Source organism: Micropterus salmoides, unplaced genomic scaffold (assembly GCF_014851395.1).
Source record: "Micropterus salmoides isolate LMB-PRFRI ecotype aquatic unplaced genomic scaffold, ASM1485139v1 Ms_hic_scaffold_1, whole genome shotgun sequence".
NCBI lineage: Eukaryota > Metazoa > Chordata > Actinopteri > Centrarchiformes > Centrarchidae > Micropterus > Micropterus salmoides.
This window is the reverse complement of record NW_024040040.1, coordinates 17,245,081-17,261,342: the sequence shown is the minus strand read 5'-3', so window position 1 is coordinate 17,261,342 and position 16,262 is coordinate 17,245,081. Positions and strand designations below refer to the sequence as shown.

General features: G+C 39.0%; 1 long non-coding RNA gene across 1 annotated transcript; it reads left to right on the top strand.

Moving 5' to 3' along the window:
• Window positions 1-6,348: 6,348 nt before the first annotated feature.
• On the top strand, window positions 6,349-10,705 carry LOC119904394. The gene is made up of 3 exons (XR_005444696.1): window positions 6,349-6,410; window positions 7,181-7,241; window positions 10,451-10,705. It is a non-coding gene; the product is annotated as an uncharacterized LOC119904394 (long non-coding RNA).
• The last annotated feature ends 5,557 nt before the right edge of the window (window positions 10,706-16,262 follow it).

The following is a 16,262-nucleotide window of genomic DNA, read 5'->3' as shown; positions in this document are numbered from 1 at the left end:
TCCTGGTTTCTCTGTAGTGTCCGAGGGTTTTTTGGAGTTTCAGTGGACCCAAAGATTGCTATGGACCCGAGTACAGACTAGCTAGAGAGAGTAGATTAAGTGTACTTATCTGTTTATTCTCTTTTCAGAATAATTGTAACTCAGTTATTTGCTCAACCCCTCAGCCTGTTTTTATTTTCCATTTAACTCTTTTAACCCTGATTGTACATTGCACTGTAACTTTTATTATTTTTTAATGTGTATTTTTTCAATTTCCTTATGTTGCTTTTAAGCTTTTTTATATTGAAATGTGCTATACAAATAAACTTGCCTTGCCTTGCCTAAAAAAGGTTCATCAATAGCTTTCCGCCAGAGGCCTTTCTAATACCAGACATTTTGGCAGGGGTAACTTGTTCATTAGGGCGACCGGGCGACGCACCGCCAAGCCGGGAAAGGCAGGGCATTTTTCTCACACTTTCTACCACACTGATAGTTAGCTGTGACTGTTTTTGACAGACAGTTTGTCTCCGAATATCACTGTCCGATCAGCGTCAAGTCCTGTTCCGGGGAGTCCCGCCTCTTTTGGTGCAATTTCAGTTTGGTTGTAAATCGCCCAGATCTCTCTCATAGACTTTCATGTAGAGGCATTTTTTTTCGAGGTGGGGCCGCTGCAATGCAATCTGTATGGGCTCCGGGAGGGCTTACGTGTTTACGTCGTGCGCCCAGCAGCAGAGCTAGGCTTCTGGCACCTGAAAACGACTCGGCAGTCCTCCAGCTTGTTGATCTCACTACGACCAGCTGCTGTAGAAAACGTACGTTCAGGCTGAAAATTCGACCGTGGTGTCTGGAGATGCAGCGACTTTACCAGCGGTGAGTAAGAAACAGTATAAATAATACATGTAATTTGTTAAGCTATGAGGAGAGGAAAAGTCCGCTAGCCGCTAGGCTAATTTATGCTCCGTAAAATGCCATAGGCTAAGCTAATAATCTTGATAGTTATTAAGCCGAATTTTATGCTTATGTTAAATGTGATTGTTATAAAACCATGTTTTATGTGTGGAGGTGGAGTCAATTTAAAGTTAGCTGCACTTAACCATTAACAATTATTTGATGTGTTGTTTTTTTCTTTTATTGCCAGAAACCGAAGAAGAAAGAGGAGGTAGCATGATGTGGTCACCACTGGCATCTTGTCAGAGGAGGGTAAAAAGAAGAAGGAGAAGTAGGAAAGCAACACAGAAAATAAACCAAAAATAATAGAATATATCTTTTATATTTCCCCTGAGTGAGAATGGGAGAAGAGCACATAGCTCGTTGTTACTGTGTGATTATACAGAGTACAGGAGAACAGTGGATACTTTAATACAGCCCACACCCCTAATAATACTGTGTATCTACAGGATAACAGGTGGATTTTTTACAACTTTCTGCTTACCTTATTAGTCTTGTGTAATGTGTGTAACTTAAAGAATGAAAATAAATACTGTGCTCCTCTGTACCCCATTAAATATTTAAGATTAGTTATGTTTGATCTACCTTCATATACAGCATATGTGACATCATTACATTACTGTACTGTTACTTGAGACGGGTCCCTTAGCTGCAACGCAAGATTAACTGTAAATAATTTCATTCATTGCACATCATCACGCCAGTGCCACTGCGCTTTATTCTGGATTTGTTGTTCCTAAATAAATGGTTTGTCACTGCTAAATCAGATGATTGTGAGAGTCATTCTTTTTTTCATTATTGCTAAAGTAGTTACCTTTACATCCAAAGGTCTAAAGATCGGTAGATCTTAACTGTGGACTGTTCATTCATTGTAGACATTGACAATGAACTTCAGGATGTAGCTGTTCACAAAGACTGTATAGTATGTAGCCTAAGAAACAATCCTTGTCTTATAGCAGACTAAGACCATTGAACTGGTCATCTTAGCCATCATCGCAACAATTGCCCCCACTGAGAGATTTGGCAGGAGCCGACCACTGCATTTTGACACAAGTATTAATGATATTAACAGCGATTGCATTCAGTGTTTCAGGAGTCAGAATCCTACTATTGGCCATACTAACTAAGTGACATCTCTCGTCTGCACACCTAGCCAAATGCTAGCCAAAAGCGGCACGCGTGAAGTTCATCTTACTTAGGTTAGCACTACTCAGCCTATAAAAACAGTTTTATTATGTCATCTGTGGCTTTAGAGAGAGGTTTCCAAAGTCTGAGAAAATATTCCTGTTGATCTTGTGATGGATGTTTCGGCTTTGGTTTGAAATGTGAAATTTACAAAAGAACGCATGCATTACAAACTGAAGGTGAGGTTGAAATCAAGCGGGACTTCAAATATGGTCCCATTTAGTAGAAAATAGATGATAAAGTAGCGTTAGGTTGTGATAAGTTGTGACAAGTTGCTACCAGTGACCCATGAGTGACCGGTATCTGCTGCACTGTAAATTTAACCAGCGCCATTGAAAATGCTTATTAGGAGTCGGCTGTTCATTTTTTCCCGGTAAGTACATTTTGTTTTAAGCCTGTTTCTAGCTAGCTAAAAGTAGCATCCCAGTTAAAATCACAGTTAATGTGAATTACAGATGCACCTAGCTAACCAAGCTTGCTAGCACCACCGTCACCATCATCCAAATATTGGACCCAATGGGTTCTTTTATACAGTCTATAGTGAAAATACAGGATCCATTTTTGGAGCTTTACCCATGTCGTGGTACCGGTGTGGTAGTTGTATGCTTTATGGTTACTGTTTTACTTTGTAGTTTTGTCTGCCCCTGGTGTCATTGTCTTGTTTTACTTCTTGTGTACATTTCTCACTGATTGTCTTTCACCTATGTCTGTGAAAATGTTCACCCTCACTAGTGTATTTAGTTGGTTTTCACACCCTCAATTGTCATGTGTTCATTGTTCGACATAGTTCTATGGAATCCACCTGTGTTTACTCTGGACGTTTCTGGATTTGTATTTTCTATTGGACTCAAGAATTACTCACCTATTTGTTTTTTGGATCACCAGTTTCAGTACCATCTATACATTATTCACAGCTTGTGTAATATAATAGCACTCAACTATTCCTTTTCTCTGTTTGTCTGCATTTGGACCCAAACCCCCAGTTTTTCGTGTCAGCCAGATGGCTGACCTTAACAACCCAAACTAGGGACTAAAAGTCAGGCTATCTTGGCCATAGAACAGCCAAATGTCAACTTTGAAAAGGTTCTATTTCTTTACAATATGTTATGTGTTAAGTTCTCACTGGAGGATTCAGAGGCGGACACAAGGAGATGTAAAACACACGATAGCCTAAGTTGATTCCAAAATGGAAATAAATCACACCACTAAAGTGAACTTTCTGCTGAGTTCTTTTAGAGGAGCTGAGCAATCAGTAGCATAAAGTTAGGAGGACTACAGCTATTAAGTGCAAGAGAGGCAATAAAACTACAACATCCATCAAGGCACTGCTAAATGGCTGTATTGAGCAGTTTGGATTGGTGGATTTATGGTTTCAATCATTGACATAAAAGCCCTTCACTGTTGCAGCAAGTGAACAAGCACAACAAATACTGAAATCATGTGTGTATTAAATGTTGTGGACACATGCAAACATGCACAAGCACAGTCAGAGTCATAAACCCACTGCAATTACAGTTTAGTCTGCAGTTTGGGAGTTTTTGTTCTCTGATTTTATAATCAAAATCTCCCATCCTTCATCTCTCTGCAGCAATTCATAATTTTCTTTTATATTCACGTATATATTCACTATCACTCTCATTTGCTCAAAGACACGCCCTCACTTTTATGTTTCACTTGCTCAATCACTCTCTTGCAGACCCCTGCCTCACTCTCTCTTCCTCTTTACTGCAGGGTATTTTGTTAGATGGGTGTGTCTTTCCCTGCGTCTGTCTGCAGTTGAGGAAAATTCCCACAAGGCTTACCGATGCAGAGGCAGAATGGAGAGCAGTGCAGTAGCTGTAAGGCGACGATCCATTAGGCACATTTTTATGGCGTTTTAATGAGGATTGCTGTCAGCAACAGGCAGTATAATGAGGCATAATCATGATTCTGTTTGTGTTGTAATAGTAAGGTAGCTCAGTCTGTGTCCCGTCAAAATCTGACAAAGATTTACTTACATTTTTTAGGATTTTGACCTTGAGGGTTAGTGTTATGTGTTCCTAGAGATCACTCCCTCAATCAGAACACATCCTCTTAGATTTTTTTGCTAATGACCCAGAAGCCTTTAGACATAACATCCAAGAGTCCAATAATATCATTTACAGTAGTTTGAGATTATCTTGTATAATCAAGGTTCCCCCCGGGACAGTATAATTGTTCATCCAGTCATCTAGTAGCTATATTGATAACAAGAACAAGATGTGTCAGATTCAGCTCAGCAGGTGATTGATTGATCACATCATATGTCTGCTTTGGAGTAATAAATGAGAGCAGCCGTTGTTGTGGAGTGGAGATAAACGGCCAAATCAGTCTTGATCAGGTGCTGTGGTGGGAAGGGAAAACGACTGCTGCGCTTCAGCTAAGATGTCAGGGGTAGCGCTTACCACATCTGCTAACCCACACCCTGGGGAAAACCCTGTATACTTATTAACTTCTACTTCAATAATATTCCAAATACTTACTAGTATGTATATATTACTTGTGCTTTGCGTTTGGGGAAAGTGAGTAAAACCGTAAGACAGTAAGAGATATGCTGCTGTATGTACAGTATGTGTAAAGTGTGTGTGTGTGTGTGTGTGTGTGTGTGTGTGTACAATATGTATGCGTGGGTGTGTCGCTGAGGTCAGACCATCGCTGACAGCCAGGGGAAGGGGAGGAGGAACAACAGAACGATGAAGGAGTAGAGTGGTTGATTAAAAAAATAAGAAAAGTCCACCATCAGCAGGAAAACTCCCAGACTGTCGATTACTCTGTTGCTGCAGTGTGTGTTGGGAGTGTGTGTAGTGGTGCGTTGGGAAGCCCTGCCCAAACGAGCTGTCTAGTTGCCTGTTCGGGGAAGTTGCCTTCCAAATGTAATCCATTTACTGATGGCTAATGTCCTGCTGTAAATGGAAGAGTTTCCTTCCAAAACACTCACTCTCACAAACGTTTGCTGGCATGAATTCAAAGAACATTAGTGGTTCCTGTTACCTTTAGGAGACTCGCAATGCTTTGCAGTGTTTTTGTGTCATTTTAAGGAAATGCTTAGGATTTTGACACATACATTTCTATTGTAATGGTAATAATTATTGTCTTTAGAGAGCTTCATAAGTCTGAATGCAGCAAAAAAGACCTGCTGTTTTTGCTTTTTGCTGAGTAGCAATGTGTTTGTTTCATGCTATCTTGAGAATTGGGCATTTATTAATTATTCAAAAGTCACACTCTACACTCCAAAATTGTGCCTACCAGTCTCAAACAACCACTTTCATTTATGCAGGGAAGCAAGCATAACTTTCTCTGTAAGGGGCCATTACAGGGTTAACATGGCTGTCATTGTCTTTCAGCTTCATCCCCTACTTTTCTCCTCCTTTTCTTCTTTCCAGCGTTTTCTCTTCTGTAACAAGCCGATTTGTAAGGCTGAGTGTCAGCAAAGATATGTGGAAGATAATGCTGCTTTGCTGCAAGGGTTCTGCTTCTTTCAGGCTGTTTTAGCAGGAGCAGATTGATTAAATCATAAATTAGAGCTGTGCCTCGCCCTGTCTGGCTTTATAGCTGCAGTAAAACACACAGAGCAGCTAGTGGCGAGGTGCAGAGAAAATGCTGTGAATCTTGACCAACATTAAGTTCCATGAAACAAAACCCAAGGTAGTTGAATTGAACCTAAAGCTGACCTTCTCTTTCTCGCAGTGCTAAAACAGAACAACGAATAAAATGCAAATTAATTACTTACATATATAATTACTGGCATTTATAATTAATGGCACAACAAGTATCAATGTGATCAGCATTATAGTGCCTACTAGATACTTTCTTGTTATACATAGTTTCTATTTCTTTGTGGCTAAAAAGCATAGTTTACTCTTTCATTAGGGATGCATCGAAATGAAAATTCTTGGCCGAAGCTGAAACTTAATATGCTGAGAAACTTTACCGAGCAAGGTTTATCACATTTTTACCCCATTTTTAATTTTTTACCATTGCATAAATTAAATAGTCAAAATGTGCTTTTTACTCAGTGTTTCCCACAGGATTTGGAGAGACTATGGTCGGTGGGTCTGAGGCCCGAGAGGTTTAATGGACATGTAATATGTTTTATACTTTCTGTGAATATAATCCGATTAATCTTATTTCCATACTGTATAGACACCTTATTTTGAAAACCAGACGTTGTCACACGTGTGTATCCTCGCGCTAAATTCATCAAGTCTGACCCAATTTCATAAATAATGTTGTATGTTGTTGTCGTATCGCGTAGCATGAAAACTTCAGCCTCTCTTCAGGTAGGACTCTCATACTGCAACACTTGTCTTTGTAAAGAGCGAAACTGACAGGATAAAGCCGATAACCTGCCTGTCAGCTCGCTCAGGTCCGTTTCAGTTACCATAAAATCTTGACTACGTGTGCACTCCAAATTTAGGTGTGGTTAGCTTAATCGCCTTCTCCAGACCGTTTGTTGCCTTTTCTAAGAAGTCAGCCACAGATGGAGTGGATGTGCTAGGAGACAGTTAAGCAGAACAGTGTCTGCAAACAGCGATTTTTGCATTTTTCTCTGACACTTTAAAATGCTTTCACACTGCCGATATGTCAGAGTAATTGTTCGGTAAAATTTGTTCGGTCTTTTGACTTATTAGGCCGACCACCGGAAGTGCTTATTTTTTTTTGCTATTTTCGGGGCCTCCATTTCTTTAAGCTGTGTTTCCATATCACATAAACATTTTTCTAACTAACCTTAAGGCATGATGGGCCAGGTGGTGAAGCAACTCTGGCTTGTCATAATACAGAAGTGGAATACACTAAATATGCAAATAATTATGATGGATGCCTCTTAAGAACCAATCACATTGATCAGATTCATCTCTGAGATTTCCCTGCTGATTAAATCTTTGTTCTTAGCTACTTTGTCTCAGAATAGTTAGTCAGTTAATGTGTCAGCTAGGATTCTCTGTCACCTCCTGAAAATCGTTATTAATAAAATTATGTAAAGAAATAAAGTGACTATTGTTGTTCTTCTGTTGTATGACTTGAGATTTGGTTTTCCACCGTTTTCAAGGTGTGCCCTCCTCAATTTGAATTCACTGGGATCTCCTTTTGCTGATTTTCTGGAAAGCCAGGTAAAATTTGCACCACATGTGAAGGGAAACCTGGCTGTTCTGCCATCTTTAGTTGAATTTATGACAGAACTCACTAAGCTTTGTGTTTTATGAAACTTTAAAATCTTCTGTGAAGGGGATTGCTTATTTTTGGTTTTACCCACCCTCTGCTAAATGTTTTTTGGGCAGTGTGACACAAATGAATCCCATGTTACTGCCTGTACAGCCAGAGAAGCTGCCCTGTATGCAGTTGCCACATCTTCAGCCTGCACATGTTGGTCACTGACAATGTCAGATGCTACCATCATTGAATATCCTAGTTTTAAAGCCAGCTCATTGTGTGAGTTCTTTAGCTGTCATGTCAGTTTAGTTTTTTTAGACACAATAATGTCTCTGAAATGTTCTTGACATTATGAGTAAAATTCTTCATCAGCCTCAGGGTCTTTGTCACTGGTGTTCCTGTCGGGTAGCTCTACTTATGCATCGTTACAGTTTATTTTTACGGAATAAATTATGTTTATTTTGTTTTTGTCTTACTGTTTAATCCATTTCTTCTTTAATGGCAGTTTTTGGCTTTCCCCATGACAAATACGTTCATTGTTTAGCTGTGCTGTGTTGTGATTCTGAGGCTGTCTATGTTTATGTTCATATGCCGCCAGAAATGAACATTTTGACAGTAAGACAGTGTTGTAGAGGAGGTTGCAAGTGCTTGTGGCCTAGTTGCTGTGTTCATCTTTGTCTTTTACATTTATGTCATTTATCCTCCCTCCTGTTTGTCACATCCCTTACAATGCCTTATTCTCTTTCTCTGGCCCTCTTTCATCTTTCTTTAGTGCAGCGTAAAGCCCCTGGTGTCTCTTGCACAGCATAGTTTAATTATTAATAGACAGCGGAGGTCTGATCCTGCTGCTCTTAACCCAAGGCTACACAGTCCTTAGACTGTGTATACCCATGGGGAAATTAGTGATAGTAGGGCTGCAATGTTTCTTCATCTTTTCACTCCTTTTTAAAAAATTGTATTATTCATTCTCAACTTGGAGTTTTAAAAAGACAGTTAGAAAAGGTTGGTGTACAGACTAGAGGCTTAAACACACACAGTAAAGTCGGAACTCTATAGATCTTATTGTGATATCTTTGAGTTTGATGTCGAGGTTTAAATATGGTTAACTTTGATAGCATGGTGCCATTTAGAATCATGAGTGACCTACTTTATTTTTATAGATATTTTGATGAATAGAAGTGACACTAACGGCAGAGCTGCAATAATTTATTGTTGATAAGTTGTCAATTAAAATAATTCCCAAGTACTTTAATAATTGATTAATCGGTTTGAGTAATTTTTTTAAGAAATAAAAGATTGTTAGTTGTAGCTGTATACTACAGTAAAAAAAGTTTCATTCCAGTCATAACTTTGCTAAGGATGATGTTTCTGAGCTTCTCTTGTGAGCAAGGCAGGGTTTGACACTTCATCAATATTCTCTAAGAAAGAAGAAACAAGGACAGACAAAGTAGAGAGAATTGATTTTGAGGAGGTGAGTGTGATGCCCCACTGTCTCTCATGCAACTCCATGCCTCATTCTTGTGTGTTTGAACTCTGACCTCGTGTCACATGGTTTTGAACAACAGTCTCTCTCTCTCCCTCACATGGTTGTGAACAATAGGACTTCTTTCTCAGATTCCTGCAGTCTAATCGCGTTATGCAATATCCCACAGACCACAGTTGTTTAGATCCCCCCCCCCCAACACACACACACATACAGCCTCCCTCCACTTCACTTTGTCTCACACTCTTTCTAAAACCGACTACTGACTAGGGAAACGTGAGGGTAATACAAAGTGCTTGCGTGTGTGTGTTTGTGTGTGTGTGTGTGTGTGTGTGATCTCAGAAGTGCAAGTGGAAGAAAATATCTTTTGTTTCAGCTGTTTAAAGGAGCAGTGCAGGCGGGCCTAATCTTGGAAGATAGTTGATTGATTTATTTAATAGTAGCAGTCTGTAAACTAGCTTTGCAGTATTCAAATCATCTTACAATGTTGATGAATGTTTTGTAAGACAAGTTATCTGTAACACACCCATCTCTTTCCTTGGTTCAGTTCATAAATGCAGTCTCAAATTGATCACTGGTTGGAAGTTATTTGCACTTGAACCTGTCCTTGTCATCCTAATTATGATTTGTAGTGAATTTGTTATAATTTAATTATTAAATATTTGACTTTGTAGTACGATTTAAGTCACCTGGGCACATCTTTGCTATCTTTACACCTCAAGAGAAAGTAGACTTTTTTGTGTCATACTTGAAATTTTAGCTGTGTGTGATTTAACATCATATCTAACAACTGGAGTAATTTAAGTTTGCATTGCTTGTTCAGCTTGCCTCTTTCATCCCCATATTTCAGCTCATGTCTGCAAACAATGAGTTCAGTTGCACATATGATGCCTGATCTTCACAAGGAAATATTTTCTGCATTAATTCTTATTCCATAGGAAACAACAGACTTGAACTTTGTTACAAGATACAAGTATGAAGACTAAACGTGGCCTTGTCAGCGTTTTTTGTAGTAGTTCAATAATGCTCAATTTACATTTTTCCTTGTCAGTATGTACATTACACTGGTCTCTGCAAATACATGATAATTTGAAAGCTGTTGAGCTAGAAGCTTAATTTTTACAACCTTGTCTTATTAACTAGCCTCTCCGCTTTGTATTTTTAAAAAGACAACAAAAGACTTAATGTCAGAAATTAAATAAATACATTTTTGTACACAGTATGCACATTGATTCAGGGGCAATGTAAACTACATGTCAACACTTGTGATCAAGTTTTAATTCCAAATGACGGGCATTGTCACATGACAAAGGCTCATTTCCACTAGAGCTGACACTAACAATTATTTTCATTATTGAGTAATCTGCAATTTAGTTTCTCGATTAATCAAGTTGTCTATAAAATGTTTTTTAAAGTTTCTCCAAGCCCACTGTGATGTCTTCTACAGTCCAAAAGCTAAAGAAATTAAGTTTATGGTCTTATAAAACAAAGAAAAGCAGAAAATTGTCACATTTGAGAAGCTCAAAACAGAGAATTTTTGGCACCTTTGTCGCAGGCAGCAAGCTTTCAGCTTAGCAGCGTGGTATGATACCATGAATGACTGTTGACGGCCCCTGTGTGATCCGGTGAGGCATCACTCTGTGGGAGTGATACCTCACCACTGTTAACCATCTTTCTTCTGTTGAGGTGATTGCTGATCGGGTGCACCTTGGACCTGTGAGCCAGGGGAGATAAAGCTCCACTTGGTCAAACCACTTGCTCTTTTCTTCTCTGCAATCCAGATGTCAACCATGGCCTGACCACCCTGACTGCCACATCTTGCTTTGAGTTATTTATTTTACAGAGACACACCTTGCACATTTAAATAGTTATGTTTAGTTCACTCTTTTGTTAAATAAATCACTTTTGATTATTTATGCTGCCTCGTTCCCTCTTTTGTCGTGACCCTTGAGCCAGGTTGTGACAACAGCATCTGAACTCATCGTTGCTCAGGACTCAGAGCACCCTCTGGATTTATGATCTGCCCATTTTGGTGCCAGTCTGCTAACGTACAGAAACACCCTCTGCATCTCCATTCATCATCCAAAGTGCATTCACTCACTGTATCTCACCAGCCAATTACCACATCCACAGAAAATAAATAAAACAAAATGAAAGAACGTACTGCACACAAGCTGATTACATAATACTGCCTCACATGTGAAATGTTGAATTTATAAACTTTATAAATCAAATTTGTTATGTCTATTATTAAGAAGTGTATTAGAGATTATTTAGTGTGATGTCTTCATATGTTCATTTGATCATAATCAGAACATAAACTAAATAAGAAAAAAGCTAGCTCGGTTACATAAACATACAAAACTGATGATGTAATCTGAAGTAACAGTTCTGACGTCATGTAAAAGATGTCTATGTATAGTGTTGCATTAATAGCTACTAAAGTTGACATGCTAAGAGCTAGCCCTGGCCTGTCCTTTGTTGTGATACCACTTGTGCCTTGAGAGGCAATAGTCCAGCAGTGTAGCTCAGGCGCCCCCGGTAGTTTCAGCTGGGAGATGTGGGTGAGCAGTGAGTTTGCTATTTTAGAGAGCGCTGTTAGCTTTTTTGGTTGAAAAAATAAACTCCCAAAATGTAAAGAAATTATCTATTCTTACCCGTTTTCCTTATTAAAAAACAGAAAACAACCATACAGCTTCTGAATTCAAATTTCTCTCTTTCACCGAACTAATTGCCTTGTTAACTCATCGTAAAGTCCTTAAAACTGTGCAGGAACCAAAAACAAAAGTTTTTCCACTGTTCAACAACAATCACCAACTCTTGTTGTTTGATGGAAATAAACCCTTAATTCACTCAGCTAAATGTGAAAATAGTCTGCCTACACGCTGTCGCTGCCTGTCTAATGCCCGACCTCCCTCTCGCTCCTCTCCTGCTCGACGCCTCTCCTGTCCCCGCCAGAAGCCACTGTGTCTTTGTCATCCCCAGAGTCCTGGCCAGAGTGCTGTAAATCACTTTGTTACTTTATTCCCTGTCATCAAAATGGCCTCTGTCAGTCTCGGAAGCTGTGTCAAAATGTAGCTGCACGGCTAACTGAGCTAATGGCTGCTAACTGCCATTAGCTCAGACAGGTAGACTCAATTCTTACACATTGCACCTTTTAGTTCATGAACCTTTACAGTAGAGGTATATACATATATATATATATTTTTTTTTTTTAATTTTTTTTTTTGCAAGTAGGATTTAACATGCATTTCTAAATCTAATCAGAATTGTGTGTATATACTGCATCATACATTATGTATCTGTACCTGAAAGTGAATCTTTTTTGTGCAAATCTCTTTTATCCATCTCCCTCACGATCTGTCTCCCATACACACATGCAGGGAGGCCTGGAAAAATCAAAGGATAATTCATTTTGCAGGATAAAAAATGGTACATTTCTAATGATCCATTAATCCGGGTTTACATTTCCACGCCCTGCAGGGGAGGGATCATTTAAATGCTCATCACAAAGCAAACTGTAATAAATCAGGGACAGCGGGAGTAGACAGTGTCGAAGCAAGTGTCTGGGAGGTTGCTGGTTCACATCCATGCAAAAGCATTAATTCAAAGAAGCTTTAAGGCTGTTTGTGGTTGGCTTTCCCCTCCTGTCTTCCGTCATCCCGAACCCAATCACCTTGTGTGTGCTAGTGTAGCCTCTGGAGGCCTTATATAGTCAGTCACATAAGCTTTTCGCCGCACAATCCTTGCATGTAGCTGTCAGTATCACTGGCCCCGATGGGACAGAAACCACTTGGTGGTGTTGACAACATTAGTCCGACTAGTGGAGCTACACCGCAGTCGCCTGCCAATCTGTCTTTTTGAGCTAGGATTGAGCTTTTCCAATCTGTCACTCAACCCCAACCCCCTGCTATCTGTTTAATGTTGTACTTTCTATTTATTTCTCTTTCCAGATGTCAGTTTGAATGTGAAGTTCAAGGATGGTTACATGTTTTGTGTTTTTGAATGAAAAAATGAATCAAGAGAATGAATGAAAAAAACAGCGGACATTGATGGAAATAGCCAGGCAGCTCTCATTAATCCACAATCTGTGTTGTTGGAGCTGTCATGCTTAATTGAATGCAGTAATACATTATTTGTTTCTTTCATTTCCCTGTCACTCAATAATCCTCAGGAGTCAAAAGGCATTAATCAGCTGCTCAATGGTTTTTGCAGACGCTTGCTCCTGGAAATTGCAGCTGTGGTTTTTCAAACAGCCGCTGAACAGAGCTTCTGGGATTGCGTGACAAAATACAGAAATAGCTTTTGCATCCGCTCGCAGCTGATTGTGAATAACAGGAGTGAGCTGTTTGCTGGCAGCTACAGAAAGAGATCGCTGCAGATCACTGAGGGCCTCTGGTGGTTATTTAATCCTCTCTCCTCACTCTTTCAGTAGATATAGAACATGGAACAGCAGCATTGTAATGTGATTACAAAGAACAGTTACTGTAATCTGTGTTCGTTTCTGAAAAATACACATAACACAGAAGGTGCAAACAGATAGATAGAGATCTGTCAGTTGAGAGAATGGCTAATAATGGTGTAAAGTGATCATGATCACGTGGAATAAATAGTTTATTTTAATTCTCCACACACCTAAGAGGTGATTCCGTTAAAAGGTAATCATTTTATATAGTGACAAATAAAAGTAATGCAGTTAGGGGAATTGTAACTAACGCTGTAAGTGAGTTCCTTGTCAGTGAAATTATAATTAGTCTGTGAGGACACTTGGTGGATGTTACCCGGAACTGCAAACAGAAGTAAAACGCAGTACTAGGCCTACACAACAGAGTGTTACCTCAAAATATTAAACCTCGTGTCTGGGCATTGTCAGGCAAGTTGTTCCAAGCCTCATGGGTGTGGATGATGAGAATTTCGATCTTTGGGTTTGTCTTTAGACATTTCTTACCAAAATGATAGTTCTACACATAGTTTATGGTTGCCTGATTTAAAAACTATAGTTGATTGTAAAAAAAATTATGCATAACAACATACAACATCTAGGGAAACTGATATAGAAAATAGCAACCTAACAGACTCCTGCAAGAGACTTTAATATAATTTAGGATAGGCTACACAATGTCATGGGACTTCACCTGTACATTGTTTTGCATGTAGTTTGCATTTACAGCTGAAGTGTCTTCATTCAACCAGAAGTAACCACAAACCAAAAGAGTAACCCTATTTTCATATAATGTGCAATAAAAACATGAAACGGACGTCGTCTTGAGTCCTTTCTCTTTAGGGAGACCGGTTACATGTTTTTTGTTTTTGAATGATTGAATGAAAAAATGAATCAAGAGAATGAATGAAAAAAAACAGCGGACATTGATGGAAATAGGCAGGCAGCTCTCATTAATCCACAATCTGTGTTGTTGGAGCTGTCATGCTTAATTGAATGCTGTAATACATTATTTTTTTCTTTCATTTCTCTGTCACTCAATAATCCTTAGGAGTCAAAAGGCATTAATCAGCTGCTCAATTGTTTTTGCAGACGCTGGCTCCTGGAAATTGCAGCTGTGGCTTTCGTCTTGAGTCCTTTCTCTTTAGGGAGACCAGTAAACCTTTCTTATGAGCTGCTGTTTATAACATAGTCCGTTCCAAAGTTGAATCATCTCACATGTATGTAATTCACAAGAAACCCTTACAGTTTTTACAATGTATAGTGCCTTCTTATTCATCTGACATCACCTATGGCCTCAATCACTCAAATGTATAAATTGTAAATAATACAGTAAATAAAATAATGTGGTTTTTTTTTTTAGCTTTTACCAAAAATGTCCCATTCATTCCCTGCAACAACCTATCAGTGCTGGTCAGTGTTCTTATGTCAAAGCAGGATTGAGCCCCTCATGCATCACCCTTGTGTGCAGCTAGAGGGTGCTGTTGTTCTTAAAACAAGAGTTTTAAAGAGGTTCAAACAGTATGACATGCGAGGTCAGGGACAGGGGATCAGTTCCTTCTTTGTTATTGAATTTAAATTTAATTTTTAAGACAGATCACTTTGAATAGATGTGTCTTCGTTGCCCTTTACTTGCAAAGTATTAAGTGCTGTTTCAATGGAGTTCTCCTTGAAGAGGTCTTTCTCTTCAGAGTGCAGACTAGATATTTTGTCGGTGACACATTGCCTCTTTCTATTCACTCCTTGGATAGGAATGTTGTTCTCTTCTTTAGTCAAAGTGACTCATCATTATTTTTATATGCAATCCAGTACATACATTTATTTTTTTATTTTTTTTATTAGTTTAAAACAAAGCGACCTCAATCTCAATATACAAATTAATTTACAATACAGAAGAAACAGCCGGGATGTTATTTCATTGCTCCTTGCATTTCTTTTGTTGATTTAAAAAAAAAAAAAATTTAATGAAAAAGCACTTATTTTCCACCTTACCTCCTTATTCTGTTGAAAGTGGACAGCAGTAACTGACCAACTTAAGCTGTGTCAGGTTTGAAGTAAGAATTTGTTGTATACATCAATGCAAAAAAACATTTTCCATTATCATTGTTTATACAAGAACTAGGGTAAGTGTTATCCATTGATGATGTTGTTTCATTTTAGTGGATGGATATGTATAGCTGAAGCTGATGCTAACAAGCATAGAGAATGACCGCTATCTGCAGAAATGCTAAATCAACTCCTGGAGGTAACATGAGGCCACCGTGATGCTTCCTTTTCTCTCTGTGTTGTACTTACGTCTGGTAGAAGCTTAAACTGATTGTTGGATTTGGGATTGAAAGAATGATGACCCTCGACTTCTTATCTCTCTTCCCTCCCTCAATCCATCCATTCAACTCCCCCTCCAGATATACCCTATTTCATTTTTCATCATTTTCACCCCCCACCCCTCCTGCTCCGTCCGAGATGAAGATTTGGCTCTCGCTCATCCACTCGGCCCCCACGCAACCACCGTAATTCAATTTTTCCAATCTTTCTAATCTAAAGATTTCGTTTTCATTTCTCTAATACTATCAAAGCAAAAGGGAAGGGGGTGGGGGGAGAGTATGTGGTGGTGGGCACACAGCTTGGGCCCCATTTGTGAATATTACAACCTTGTTTTATTCCTTGTCTTGATTAATAAGAGACTTCTTTGAACCCATCCCCCCTCTTCTCTCTCATGTCTCTTCATCTCTGTCCCTCTTCTCTCTTTGTCATTTTTGCCATTCTCTCATGTCTTTTTATCCATCCCATTCTTCTTTCACTCTTTCTCTTTCTATCCCCCTTGAGTAAGGTCCCAAGTCCTAAAACATGATGATTATTTAGCTCTGGGAGGGGCAGCAGAGTGTGTGGGGAAATGTTAAATCCATGATGGATTACTACGTCCAGATTGTCATTTTGAATTAAAGAAAATGATAAGGAAGATATGAAAAAGAAATATAAAAACAATCCTAAGTAGATTTAGTTCTCAAGGAGAAACTGTGTTATAATGACAAGTGGGTGGGAGTGGGGGGTGCATTC